This window comes from Ochlerotatus camptorhynchus, unplaced genomic scaffold (assembly GCF_037179485.1).
Source record: "Ochlerotatus camptorhynchus isolate MF236.1 unplaced genomic scaffold, CSIRO-AGI_Acam_v1.1 ptg000277l, whole genome shotgun sequence".
Lineage (NCBI taxonomy): Eukaryota > Metazoa > Arthropoda > Insecta > Diptera > Culicidae > Ochlerotatus > Ochlerotatus camptorhynchus.
The window spans coordinates 6,206,632-6,220,971 of NW_027040766.1; the positions used below are offsets into that span (position 1 = coordinate 6,206,632).

General features: G+C 41.2%; 1 protein-coding gene and 1 pseudogene across 4 annotated transcripts in view; one reads left to right on the forward strand and one right to left on the reverse strand.

The window, feature by feature from the left end:
* LOC135706301 (protein kinase C-binding protein NELL2-like) overlaps positions 1 to 14,340 on the reverse strand; it is a 388,995-nt gene that overhangs the window by 179,651 nt on the left and 195,004 nt on the right. The window lies entirely within an intron of this gene.
* Positions 1,459 to 6,700, forward strand: LOC135706368 (uncharacterized; annotated as a pseudogene).

A 14,340-nucleotide genomic window follows, 5' to 3' on the forward strand; every position in this document is an offset into this window, starting at 1 on the left:
GTGACTACAGTATTGGCCCGATTTTGTCAGCCCCTTCACGTACCAGACTTTTATCTTTCAATAATTTCACATTTTCGTAATTCCAAATCTTTCCCATTCATCTTCAAGTATTTTTTAGTGTAATGCGACCACTGGACGAGGCATTCTTGTTGGGTTATTCTTATGGAACGTGATGAAGGCATCGTAATAGTGAAAGATCCAAAGAGAGGAGAGCAAAACTGAGAGTTCACCACCTAAACAAAAATCCTGAGTACCACAAGTAACATTGCACATTTTATTAAGGTTTTAAAGCACTCTATAAGTCTTAATCATGGTCTACAAAACCCTCATAAAACCAGAAATGTTACTTGGGACGGCTCTGCGGGGAGAAGGAAGGCAGTAAAACGCGTGGAAGCCGGGGTGGAAGACGACGTAGAAGGGACGAAACTCGACTAGCGCTTCCTGATCCAATCTAACTCCAAGGCACTATACATAGGAAACGAGAACATTTACAGGGATAAAGGACGTGGGATTCCTAGAATTTCTTGTAAATAAGATAACACTGTCAAAATGGTTGCTTGATAGGTTTTGCAACACGATCATTTAAGTCGGAAAAATCTTGGTAAAGTACTGTCCTATTTGTAGAACGCTGTCCATTTAAAACATCTGTCCTATTTTTAGGACGATGGGCGGATATGATTCAACCTTTACCAAAACCCAAAACCCTCTCGAACGTCTTGTGGGCGAATATGTTACAATGGTAGTACATAGTAACTGTTTGAATGTTCAATCTTCAAGCTCTTGACAATCGTTATCTTTGTAAAGATTGTACTCGAAAAAAAATGCAACACTTTCTTTTGTGTATAACTTTTTATTGCATGGGTAAAATTGATGAAATTTTGAATTAAACTGGTTTAGAGTGTATTATTTACATGTGCAAAATCTCGTCACAATCTGTCAACTGGTTATCAGGATGGCTTCCAAGCAAGAAGTGCTTTGACAAAAAATTATGGGAGCGGTCGTGGAAAATCCAGGCTAGTCCCACAGGTGGACTGCGGGGCAGTTTGGAATCGACAATTCAACCGTGTCCCGTGTGGTAAAATCATTCAAGGAGACCCAAACGACCCAGCGGTGAGCTGGCCGGGGAAGAAAAGCGGACCGACCCCTTGAATGCAAGGAAGGTGAGGGATTACTTCAAGCGCAATTCGAACCTTTCGATACGGGACGTGGTCAAGAAGGTCAATTCATCCGTCTGTTGCTTCCAGCAGACAATGAAGCAGGCCGGACTTGTCTTCAAGGTAAGGAAGGTGCTAAACCGAACCGATAAACAGCATACGGAGGCCAAATCCCGCGTCAGGAAGCTGTACCGCGAGTGGTTGATGCAGCCAAAATGGATCGTAATGGATGACGAGACGTACATTAAAGCGAACGCCAAGCAGATCCTCGGCCTGTAATTTTTAGTCGGCAAGTCCCACCTGGATGTTCCGGAAGAAGAAGGTCGACAAATTTGCCAAGAAGTACTTAGTGATGCAGGCGGTCTGTGGGTGCGGCAAATTCAGTAAGCCGTACATAACGATCGGTAACATCAACAACCAAATATATAAAGAAGAATACCTCCAGAAGCGCCTGCTGTCCCTCCTCCGTTCCCACGAAGGTGACACTCTGTTTTGGCCGGATTTGGCATCGTGCCATTACGCGAAACCAGTGATGGTGTGGTAAGAACCCAACGATGTTGTTTTTGTGTCGAAGGAGGCAAATCCGCCAAACTCGCCAGAACTTCACCCAATAGAAAAATTCTGGGCGATTATGAAGGGCAAGCTCCAGAAAACAGGGAAGATCTTCAAAAATGACAAGGATTTGAATAAAGAGTGGATGAAAGTGTGTAAGAAAGATGGCGCAGGTGCTGCACATGATTTGATGGGTAGCGTTAAGTCCAAGGTGCGGGCATTTAAGCTAGCAGAAGGGGTTGAAAAAACCTACTTTGCAAAAACATAGCTAATATGTGTTTATTTATTCCCTGAGAGTTTCAAAAATATCCGACTTCAAACTAAATTTTGGTGATCATTTTTGTCTGTTGCATTTTTTTTTTCGAGTACAGTCTTTATCATTACTCTCAGTGATGTATTTATCCATGTAAAATTCGCTGCCTTACTGAGATGATCAACCACGTTGAGTTGTAAGGTGAAGTATTGATGTTTTACCTGGAAGTAGAGAAGAAGAAAAGAATACTGTTAGTTTTTTTTTTAATATACTCAGTTGAAAAACAAAATGGGAAATTACTTTCTACGAAAAGTTCTACCAACTGGGGAAACTGTGAAACATAACGTAAACTTATACGATTGACAGCGCATACCACAAGGCTAAGTAGCAATTCGTTACTATTTTTTTGGATCATATTTGGTAATGATAATCAACTTTTAAAAGTGTCCGGATTTTGGTGCACTACGGTACCTATTTCATTTAGACATATTTAGACGTCTTCATTAGCTCAGCCATACTCTATCGATATACCAGCATACCAACATTCCAATTGCAGTGCTCATCGAACCTTCGCTTGGCGCACGGTCGAAAACACAAAAATTGATTTTAATTCAATCAAACTTCATTATGCAATTTTCCGCCATGTTCCAATCTACGCTGCTGAAGTGCTGACATTGATTTTTTGTTTTTTGCAGACTGTGTCCCCGACCGTGCTCTTGAAAGAACGCTGTGCAGTCCCAGCTTGACGACTCAGAACCGGCAGTCGTGTGCACTCCCGTTATGTTAGTTTTTTGTTTGTTTGTTCATGGAGTATACGTTGCTTCAGTCTGTCGTCGTCGTTTGATTTCGCCGAAAAGGGTCAAGGATCAGTGCCAATCAATTGGACCCATTATCTACTACACCACGGAACAGCGCGAACGCCGGCCGGCTAGGAGAAATGCATTCCAGAAAGCCTGCCTCTACTGATCGTGGGAATCCCATGACGTTTCGGATTCGAGGGGTCTAAGTAAACAAGACTAAATTAAAACTCAATTGGTCTTCGATCGCCGGTCAGTTAGCAGGTAGGCTAATTTTCGTCATACAGAGCACGACCAGCATTGTATTTTCCAAACGGTTTTGAACAAAACATGGATTGTTTAAAATTGATTTACCTTTGATAAAGAGTCACAAATTGATTTAGTTAAAAATCTAACACTGCTTCTTGATTCCAATTCCGTCCAAGCACACTGAAACGTCATTGGATTCACTTCGGCATATGGATGAAGGAAGAGAAAATTGATACGCTAGGATCGCTCCTTTTGCTATGTCACTTTTGAACTAACCTATCGTTCACGTCGAAATCATTCATATATTTGATGTTTCTGCTCGATATGATGCAAATGGGCGCCTGTGCCGAAGGAGTGCTCTACCCTACAGGGCGGTTCGTTTGTTCATCATGCGGCATCAAACAAAGTCATATTCCTCGAATGCATATCAACGATTATGACGGTGTGCATGTGTGTGATGCAACTGTGGCCATCAGTTCTGGGATCGGAATTTCTTGTTTCCCAGAAGGATCCCGGGTGGGTCAGTTATGTGCACGATCGGAGAAATGAGTGTTCTGCCAGAATCGTTCGATAACTGAAAACCGGTTCCAATTTGCAGTCGGTGCAGTTTTTGAATTTGGCGAATGAATGCCAAAGGAAGAGGAAAACACGCACTCAAGCGAAATAATGATCCAATTCTAACACAATGTCAGAACGAGAGGCGCGAGTTCCGTTGATAATTCAATCATGTTGACGGTTGCCTCGGTTTTCCTTTGTAGAATCTCCGAACAAGTTCTTGAATTGGCCATGTGTTTGATAGTTGCTTTCTTGCAGTTTTATTTGATTTATGAACTTGTTTGTGTATGTTTGGCATTTCTTCTCCGGATGCTTTCATCGTACGATCGAATTCTTCGATTTCGCGGTAATTGAGGAGTGGTGTCAGGCAGCGGATGGCGTTAGCCATTTGGGCAACCTTGAACATTTCGAGAATGTATGTTTGCGGGTTTTTGCCGGCTGCAGAGGTTCAGGAATTCTACTGCCAGTTTGGTATGCGCTAATTGAAAGGAATAAAAACCAATTGTGCCATTTCGTTGAATTCCTGTCAAATGATCAATTTAATTACGAATGAGGGAACTTGTTCTGAGTGGAATGTCTTATTTGGATGGGAAATCGTTCTCACTAACATAGCTCAATCATGATTCTATCATCTCACTTACTAATCCTAATTCTAAAATAGAAGACTTGTCTGATTGGCATCATGACTTTTGCTAGTTGAGCAGATAATTATGCTCGTTGTGTCTAGTTAGAACACCGCATCCAGACACGGCGGATTCGTGTTGGGACCAGCGCAGTTGAAAACGAAAGTGGATACATTGAGTGTCGTGCACAGATGAATGATCTTCGCAGCAGCAGTAGAGAGTAAGTAGTGTCCGCGTGTCACGCAAGTGTTGATGTGAAAATAAACAAATCACAAGGGAGGCATCGTTTGAAATCGAATCTTTAGCGGCCGACGCCGGCGAAGGGTGCTGGTGAAATGAGTGTGTGATACTAGGGCTGCTTACTGGCGTTGATGTAACGAGTGAGTAGCGTAGTGACAGTGACGAAGCAGAACATGTGTTACTTTGAGTTTACTGGTACGGTGTTTGCATGGGTGATATTGCTGATATATGATTTTTTTTAGCAGTGCCAATTAGTGTATACTAGTAACTACACGTCAGCGTGATTATAAAAGTGTTTTGGCCATCGTCCTGGTTTGAATTCAGGATCTGGACCTTCGATTGTGGCCTCAGATAGGCTAGTCAGTCGAGGCATAGTATTACCAAGCCAGAAGCGACAGCTTCAATTCCAGGTTCGGTCTAGCAGTTCGGTAATTATTTGCATAATACACAGCAAAAACCTAATTTTGATATCACATCAAGCTGGATGCACTTCAATCGTGTCGAAAATATGGTGTAGTATTACTTGCCAAAATGGGTAAAATTATCATTAATACAGTGCATGAACTGACATTAGGGTAGATGTTTCAGTAGTTATAAAACCATATGCGGGCAAAATTCAAAATGTTGGTGCATAAAATATATTTTCTGTTGGACAGTCCGAAAAGATACCACCGCTTAGGGAATTCGTTAAAAATTGTATAATTTTTACAGCAATATTTACACATTCATGGGCTTTCGAGTGGGTATATGTGGTAGCAGTATGAATGTTATGAATAATAATTATGTGATTAATTGAAAATATTAATAAAATTTCGTGTTTTTCTCATGAACATGCATCCTCCACAATAGGAACACTAAAAAGAGAATTGTTCCTATAATAGTGTTACAGTCGCACTGGACATTTGGAGGTTAGAATAGAAGTTCGATATTTGTAAAAAAGCTGCTTGTAATGTTTATTATTTTATTAGCGTGCGCTACGACGAGAAGCTTAGTGTTCGATATTTCAAGTTGCTGTTTCGGATTTTTTAGATTAACAGGGCCAGGGTGCAGGGTGAGAAAAAGAAGTTTGATCGAATCAACAGAAGTGTTAACCGAATTCATAGTCTTTCAGGATGGACCGAAAAAAGAAAACAAAACGCAGTCGTAAACCACATTTCTATGTGAAGATACGTTGCAGCAGTGCATGCAAAGCATCAAACACGGCGAAAAATCTATTTATGCTGCCTGCAAAGCCTACGGAATTCCAGAATCAACTGGGTGGTTTTGCCTAAGCGGCAAATGGAGCTAAAGAACGACAAAAGGCCCTTCCACAGTCCTTCTGCCGGCGGAAGAGGATGAAATCATTCTTTGGTTAAAGGAGATGGAGCGTAAGGGGTTTCCGGTTGTCAAACAAAGTCTTATGTTTAAAGTTAAAGAGTTCCTCGAGCGTCCAAACCTATTCAAGGATAACATGCCAGGTAAAACGTGAATTATTATTAATCAAAGGTGATCAAAACGTTTTGTGTTTTTTTAGGTCGAAAGTGGTTTTCTCGTTTTTTGGCACGACATGACAACATTGCGTTGCGGATTCCGGAATCAGTAACTGCCGCTAGTTCAAAAGTATCGGAATCAGATATTCGAGGCTGGTTTGTAAACGTATCGGAATATTTGACCAGGGCAGGATTTCTGGACGTTATCAAAGATCCTCGCAGGATTTATAACGGAGACGAAACGTCATTTTTCCTGCATCCAAAAACGAAAGCTGTGTTGCCTACCCCGGGAAGCAAAAATGTGTACGAGATAGAGCACGCAGATGGCCACACAAACTTAAAAGTTATGTTCTGTTTTGGAGCTGATGGGACGGTTGTACCTCCAGATGTGGTTCTTCCAGTGCAAAGAATCCGTCCGGAAATCCTACAACAGTTTTCTGGAGATTGGGGTGTAGGGAAAAAGTCCAAATGCTTGGATGAACGTGGAAAATGTCATGCTGTATATCCGAAAAATATTTTATCCATACCTACTGAAGAACTGTGGCACTTTATACCAATACAACACGGATTACACAGCCAGCTGACGTGGCAATATTTAAGCAATTGAAAAATGCCTGGAGGACAGCTGTTTCTTAATGGCGAATGGAAAATTGGGGAGACATGTTATGCTTAAAACATTTTCCCCCAGTTCTACAAAAAGCTATCGATCAAGGAATTCGAGTATCCAGTATCATCAATGGCTTTCGCATCTGTGGCCTTTATCCTTGGATCATTTACAAAGGATCCAATCTCCAGAAAAGCTGAATGATCAAGAGAAAGTCATACGATTATTATATACAAAACTTCTGGAACCAAAGATATCACTCCTAACACCGAGTAATAACATTAATTGTAGTCAATCTGGTTTGACCGACCGTGATGAATTTGCTGCCTGTGATGATGTGGTGTTTGCAGATGTGCAGGGCCAAAATGATTCGAACAACTGCGCAACTGATGAAACCACCGGAAATGCTGATGATAATCCAAATGAGGATGGCGAGTACTCTCAGGCCGACAAAGTTATTCCGTTAGAAGATTGCACCAATGCAGAAAACATCTTTGAAGATGAAATGCAGTCTTGTATTGGAACGGTTACTTCGTTCGTGGATTGTACAAATAAACAGAGAGACAGAAAGAAGAAGACTGGTGATTTAGAAGATTTGGTGCAAACTCCTCCAACACCTAAGTGAAGCAAACTCAATCGAAATTACAGTCGTAAGCAGGGCCCAAAAAAGTCACTTTCAATCAAAAATCGTCAAGCGACGACGGAGTCGTCAACATCAACTTCCATTGAAAGTCATTCTGTCTTCTCTTCGAGCAGATCCCCTTCAACATCAACAGAACCACTTCCGATCAATTTTCATGCTGTTTGATTTAACTTGACTCGTGTTCATTTCGTCTTTGATTGTCAAATGAACAATTTTCACATTGAGCGAAGCTGTTTGCTTCAAATTCGGGCAGTTTTTCTGACTTTTCTTGATTGTTCACCCGGTTCATTTAAGCGTATGCGTATCAATGACGTTTATATAAGGTTCGGGTCAACAGGCAGCTTGCTGGTGTTAGAAGCAAAAAGATTGTAAACATTCCTGAGCACTCAAGTGACGACGTCACTCAACTATAACATTCCATACTGCGAACAGTTAGATTTACGTCACTGCCAACAGCTGTTTCGTGTAAAAAGCTAAACATTGCAATTTATCATTGTCGGATGGATTCTTTGGGTATTTTTGGAATCGGGGTGACGTCTAGAGGTCTGACCCATTTATAAATCCATGATGGCGGCTTCCGAATTCAGAAAAATTGGATAATATTGACGCCGACCCATCAATATCTGGGGTGGGATGTGCTGTCAAATCAGCCTACTGATCATTCTTGTATGAAATTGGTTCCAAACGTAAACAAACCCTGTAGGTTTCTTATGGCTTGTTAACGTTTTGAACCAGTTATGCGAAGTAGGCGACGATTGTTCGTATTTGACAGCCACCTCCCCCCTTGATCAATATGCACGGTTAGAAAAAAGTACCCAAAATTAAGTTCTTTTCACTCATCTCGGCACTCTAGTGCAGGAACCCAAAAGTAGGTAAAGCTGGTCAAAGTAATTTTCATTTACTTGTGTGCAGTTCGTATGGAATTTTCCACTGGCTTTTTAACCAAAAGTAAGTTAGTTGTACCCAACAGTAGGTATATATGATTATACTCAACGTTGGGTTCCCACACTTTTTACCCTTGGGTGGTTTTGCTCCTCCGTTTTTGAAAACATTGGAAGGAGAAAAGGAGACAAACTAGTCAAAAGTAGGTAAAAGTTAACTTTCCGTTGGGTTACTTTTTTCTTACCGTGTGAAGATTTTGGAATCGGGGTGACGTCTATAGAACAAAAATCTTCCAGTTTATAAAAAGTGGGAAATACTGTCAAATACCCACTAATATAGGTATTTTTGGAATCGAGATGATGTATAGAGAATGAACATCGATATCCGACACCAATTTGAAATCCAAGATGTTGGTTTCAGATTTCAGAAAAAGTGGGAAATACTGACGCCAACCCATCAATATGGGTATTTTTGGACTAGGGGTAACGTCTAAAGATCGAAAATCGATATGCGACGCCATTTTGAAAACCAAGATGATGTCTTCCGGTTCAACACAATGTGGGAAATACTGACAAATACTCATCAGTAAGGGGGTGATGCACATATTATGTCACGCTCTCAAGATGTCATCTAGAGAATGGAAATCGATCACCGACGACATTAAGAAATCCAAGATGACGGCTTCCGGTTTAATAAAAGTGGGAACTACTGTCAAATACCCATCAATATGGGTATTTTTGGAATCGGGATGACGTCTGGAGAATGAAAATCGATATTCAACGTCATTTTGAAACACAAGAGGATGGATTTTTTCAGAAAATGTGTAGAATACTGTCAAATATCAGTCAATGTGGGTTGGTTTGGAATCGGGGTTATATCTAGAGACCGGAAATCGATGTCCGACGCCATCTTGACATTCAAGACGGTGGCTTCCGATATCAAAAGAAGTAACAAATACCCTACAAATGGCGTCGAATATCGATTTTCAGCATTTACGTGTCGTCCTCGTTCCAAAAATACCCATATCTTAGGGTGACATGTTTAATGAAAACCAATGGCCTCCATCTTGGATGGCAAAATGGCATCGAATTTTGATTTTCGGCATCCACGCGTCGTCCCCGCTTCGAAAATACTCTATTGTATTGAAGTAATGAAATTGGGTTGTTAGCGGAATGCTTAAATAAAACAGCAAAAAAAAAAGGTTATCTTCCATTATTCCCTATCGTATGATATTTGACACTTTTTATGAAGCCCGATGGCCTACATCTGGGATTCCAAAACGGCATCGAATATCGATTTTCGGCATCCACGCGTCGTCCCCACTTCGAAAATACTCATGATATTTGACACTTATTTTGAAAACCTATGGCCGCCATATCGGATTACAAAATGGCGTCGAATATCGATTTTCGGCACCTTCACGTAACCCCCGTTCCAAAACATCCGTATTGTAGTGTATTTGAGACCTCGGCAATCGATATTGTGCCAATACTAAAGGGTGATACGGTCAAAATTTGGTCAATATCAACTTGACGTATTTCTTTCAATTTTGCATTTAAAAAACCTGAACACCCCTCATTTTGAAGGTGTGTGTGTGTAGAATGTTGCTCTTATTTTGATTTTGGAATTCACTCTTCAGTTGTCAAAATGCCGTCCAAGCAAGAAGAGCAGCGTATCAAAATTTTGCTCGCGCATCGCGAAAATCCGAGCTACTCGCACGCAAAGTTGGCAAAATCGCTAAAAGTTGCCAAATCAACCGTTACAAATGTAATTAAAGTGTTTGGGGAACGTTTGTCGACAGCCAGGAAGTCTGGATCGGGGGGAAATCGAAAACCGGAAGCCGCTGAGACGACAAAGAGAGTTGCCGGTAGTTTCAAGCGAAACCCTAACCTCTCTCTCCGAGATGCCGCAAATAAGCTGGGTGTATCGTCTACAACCGTGCATCGAGCCAAAAAACGAGCCGGACTATCGACTTACAAGAAGGTAGTGACTCCAAATCGCGATGATAAACAAAACTACGACGGCCAAAGCGCGATCCCGGAGGCTGTACACGACGATGCTGACGAAGTTTGACTGCGTGGTAATGGACGACGAAACCTACGTCAAAGCCGACTACAAGCAGCTTCCGGGACAGGAGTTTTATACGGCAAAAGGAAGGGGAAAGGTAGCAGATGTTTTCAAGCACATGAAACTGTCAAAGTTCGCAAAGAAATATCTGGTTTCGCAAGCCATCTGTACCTGTGGCTTGAAAAGCAGCATTTTCATAGCTTCCGGGACTGTCAACCAAGAAATTTACGTGAAAGAGTGTTTGAATAAACGTCTGTTGCCTTTCCTGAAGAAACACGGTTGTTCCGTACTGTTTTGGCCGGATTTGGCATCTTGCCATTACGGTAAAAAGGCCATGGAGTGGTACGCCGCCAACAACGTGCAGGTGGTACCCAAGGACAAGAACCCTCCCAACACGCCAGAGCTCCGCCCAATTGAGAAATACTGGGCTATTGTCAAGCGGAACCTAAAGAAGACCAAAAAACTGCTAAGGGCGAGCAGCAGTTCAAGGCAAACTGGCTTTCTGCGGCGAAGAAGGTGGACAAGGTGGCTGTACAAAATCTGATGGCAGGGGTCAAGCGTAAGGCCCGGAAATTCGGATTTGGAAAAGCGGAAGCCTAACTGAATATTTTTCCTGAATTTTATACTAATTGAACTTGAAAAAGAAATTTAATTTGATTTTTTAAATAAACGATTTCACCGATTTACACGCGTTTTCCCTTGACCAAATTTTGACCGTATCACCCTTTATCCGGATACTATGTTTTGATGCCTGACGACGCGACGCGTGACGAATCGAATGAGCCCCGAATTGAAGAGAAAGTGGAAAAAACGAAGGAAGCAGTTTTCGAGTCATTCATTGCGTCAATTGAAACAAGTCGTTGCTGCAAATGAAATGAACTGATGATCTTGACGAAAGAAACAAGTGAGAGCCAAGTCATGTTGAACAGGAGGAATGTTTGTCGTGATTCGACATCAAGAAACACAATGTCTTACACGAAAACGATATTGCTAGAAATGAAGCGATTCTGCGGAGGGTTCATTTTCTTTTCTTTGTTTCGAAAATGCAGAACCCTGGTCGTAAGTTCTTCCCTGTTCTGACAGCAGAAGAAAGATTGAACGAGATTCGCCGTTTGGACCAAGAAAAGGAAGACGCATTACAACTAAAAATAGAAAAGGCTGAACAGAAAAAGAAGGACAAGCAGCGCACAGAAGCTTTGAAGGCCGAAAAAGCAACGCAGAGAGAAGCAACAAAGAAAGAAAAAGCTGATCTTCGTGAACGGAAGTTTCAGGAAGTTCTGCAGAGGAAGCAAGAGCGAGAAAACAAGCGAAAGATGAATAAATTGGAAGTTGAGAACATGAAAAAGCAAAAACTTGATCTCTGACCCTAATCTAATCCCTGATCCATGTCCACATTATCAAAACTATGACCTTCTATGCTACCGAAAACATTCTTGTGTTACGTTTTTCATTGCATCATTCTACGTGATTCTACAACCCATAATCTCATAACTGTCCCACAAAAATAGAAAATCTAGCAAAGATGGGAATGATATGCGATTATGAACAGTCTAGGTCCCGTTTTTCACAAAGAAATGTAGTTTTCAGTCAATTTGAGATTATTTAGGCCGCTAAGCAATGAAGAATATAAGTGAATTAGATTTACCACTATTATAGGAACACTTTGCACTATTATAGGAACATTGCCACAACTATAGGAACACAGGCTTTTATCGAAAAAAGTTCATTTTCTGGTTTTTAGCACACAGATTGACAGTTTTTTGGTATATTATCAAAGCCAACATTAAGAAACATCTTACGCACATATATTTTACCTGTAAACCGGTAAACAGAACTTCTAAATTCAAGAGCCACATGTGAAAAGGGCATACAAGCTTTTTGTAAACAAACCTGTGTAGGCCCTTTTCTCGCCTACCAAGGATCGCCCACGCAAAACAAAAAACAACACCGGGAAGGAGACAGTTTCCCCTACCGAGTGATGTTGATGGTTTTGGTGAATGTAATATGGGTAGCAAGAAAAGAGCATAAGAAGGTTTGTTTACAAAAAGCTTGTATGGACTTTTCACATGTTGTTCTTGAATTGTTTTTTATTATTATGCTGCAGCATAACTCCACTATTACTGGAACATCTACCCTACGCTGCTTTTACTGCATTTGTTTATTTTTGTGGCCATAAAAATTACATGAGATTTCCGACAGTGCATCATCCTCTTGGATGTAATATTAACATTTATTTTTTTTACTGTGTATAGCTTATTGCGTGCTCTCAAACTCAACTGACCGGACCGGGAATCGAACCCAGCCACCTTCAGCATATTCTTACTTTGTAGCTGCGCCTTTACCGAGTGAGCTAAGCCTGTCGAGCATTCCGCAAGCGTGTTGAGGCTGTAATTGTGGCAAATGTAAATTCTATCGATGATTAACACAGGTTTGAGTTCTTACAAACATATTCCTTTTGAATAAATGATATTTTTCCGTTCCGTAAAATTTCAGATTTTTTGTTTGTTTTCACAGTGTTTAATGGTGTAAACATTATCACGCATAAGATACCTTACAGTGCAAAATGTTGTAATCTGCATCATCGAGCCATTTTTGAAGATTCAAAGTTTATGTAAGGATTTTAGGATGATTTTTAGGATAGTAAGTAAGATTTTAAGTTAACCCTTCTTCCCCCTAAAATCTAAAGAATCCCTTAGTAAAGTGTGGTCTATGTAGAATCTGGATGCCCATGCCCATTTCTGAAGGGATGAGCGAGAGTAGTAAGTGATCGAGCTGTGCTGGTGGTTCTTGTGAAGAATTTATCTATTTTTCAACTCGACACGGTTTTTTGGACTGTAAGCTGCTTTATCAATTACCACTGAAGATCAAACATATGGAATTCTACGCTCTGGATTAGCCACAACACCACCTTTAAACGATCAATTTTTGGCGAAATTTGTGATTGGATTCTATCGACCGGTAGCCATTGCTGTTATTCGTTTCTCGGGTTTGGTTCATCCGTCGTTCGTGTTCGTATAGTTGGAACTCACAACGTGTTCATCTAGCCTTTATGTTAATCACGTCAGCAAAGTAAACCAATTCTATTATGGTGAAAGGCAAAACAAACTCTTTCCTTCCCCTGGGGAAAGGCAATGACGGAAATGTGCACAAACGATCGCGAGAGGACCTGGACAAAACTGAAGATCAAGTAGAAAACTTTAATGATCTTCTAGCCCGTATGCAGGACATGTTCGAGAACACCAACGCGAAAATTGATTCGTGCAAGAAGGATCTGCAAGTGGAAATTTCGACGCTACGTGAAGATGTTCAGCTGTTCAAGTCGGAGTGCACCAGTGAAATCAACAGGCTCTCTTCATCAGTTACCAAAATGCGCGCTGATGTCCGGCAGATCTACGACCGAATCCGAGCTGTTGAAAAGTGTAACGATCTGCTGCTAGCTGGTATTCCATACGCTGCAAACAAGGACGTGAATGAGATCTCAAGAAGGATTGCGGTCGCTCTTGGATATGGTGAACAAAGCATGCCATTGATCTACGCTAAACGTTTGGCCAGAGAACAAATCGTTATCGGTGCTACTCCTCCAATAGCACTGCAATCTGCTTTCAAGCTGGCTCGAGATGACTTTTTTCGTCGGTATTTCTCTGTGCGCAACCTATCATTGATTCACGTTGGGTTCAATGTTGATAGACGAATCTACCTCAATGAAGAAGCTCGGAAAATCAAGGGTAAAGCTATCAGTCTGCGACGTTCGGGAAAATTGCATGCCGTATTTACCAAGGATGGATGTGTGTTCGTCAAGCCTGCGGTGGATGCTGAGGCAGTTTTGGTGCGTTCATTGGAGGATCTGTCCGAGCTATCCTAAAAGTTACCTTTCCTTCAAAGCTTTTGTTTCTCCTTCCAAAACATTTTCTTGATTCCATTCCTATGTATATCCGTCTCTTCTTCCTTCCTAAAAGTCAAAAGGGGATGGGGGGGATTGTTGCTGTTATCACTGTTGCTGCTTGATCTGGTTCCTGGTTGCTGCGGATACTGCTGCTGATGCTGTGCTGTTATTGTTGTTGCTGCTGTTGCTACTGATGTTTCCGTGGTTTATACTTTTCTTCACCTGAACCACTTCATAGTAATCAATGGATTGAGATGTTTAAGATATCAATGAAATGTTATTCGAATGCTCTATTTAATTATTGATTCCTGTGGGTTGGGCTGTATGACGCATTCGTGCTGGATTTCACTTCCTTTGGTTTCACTTGAT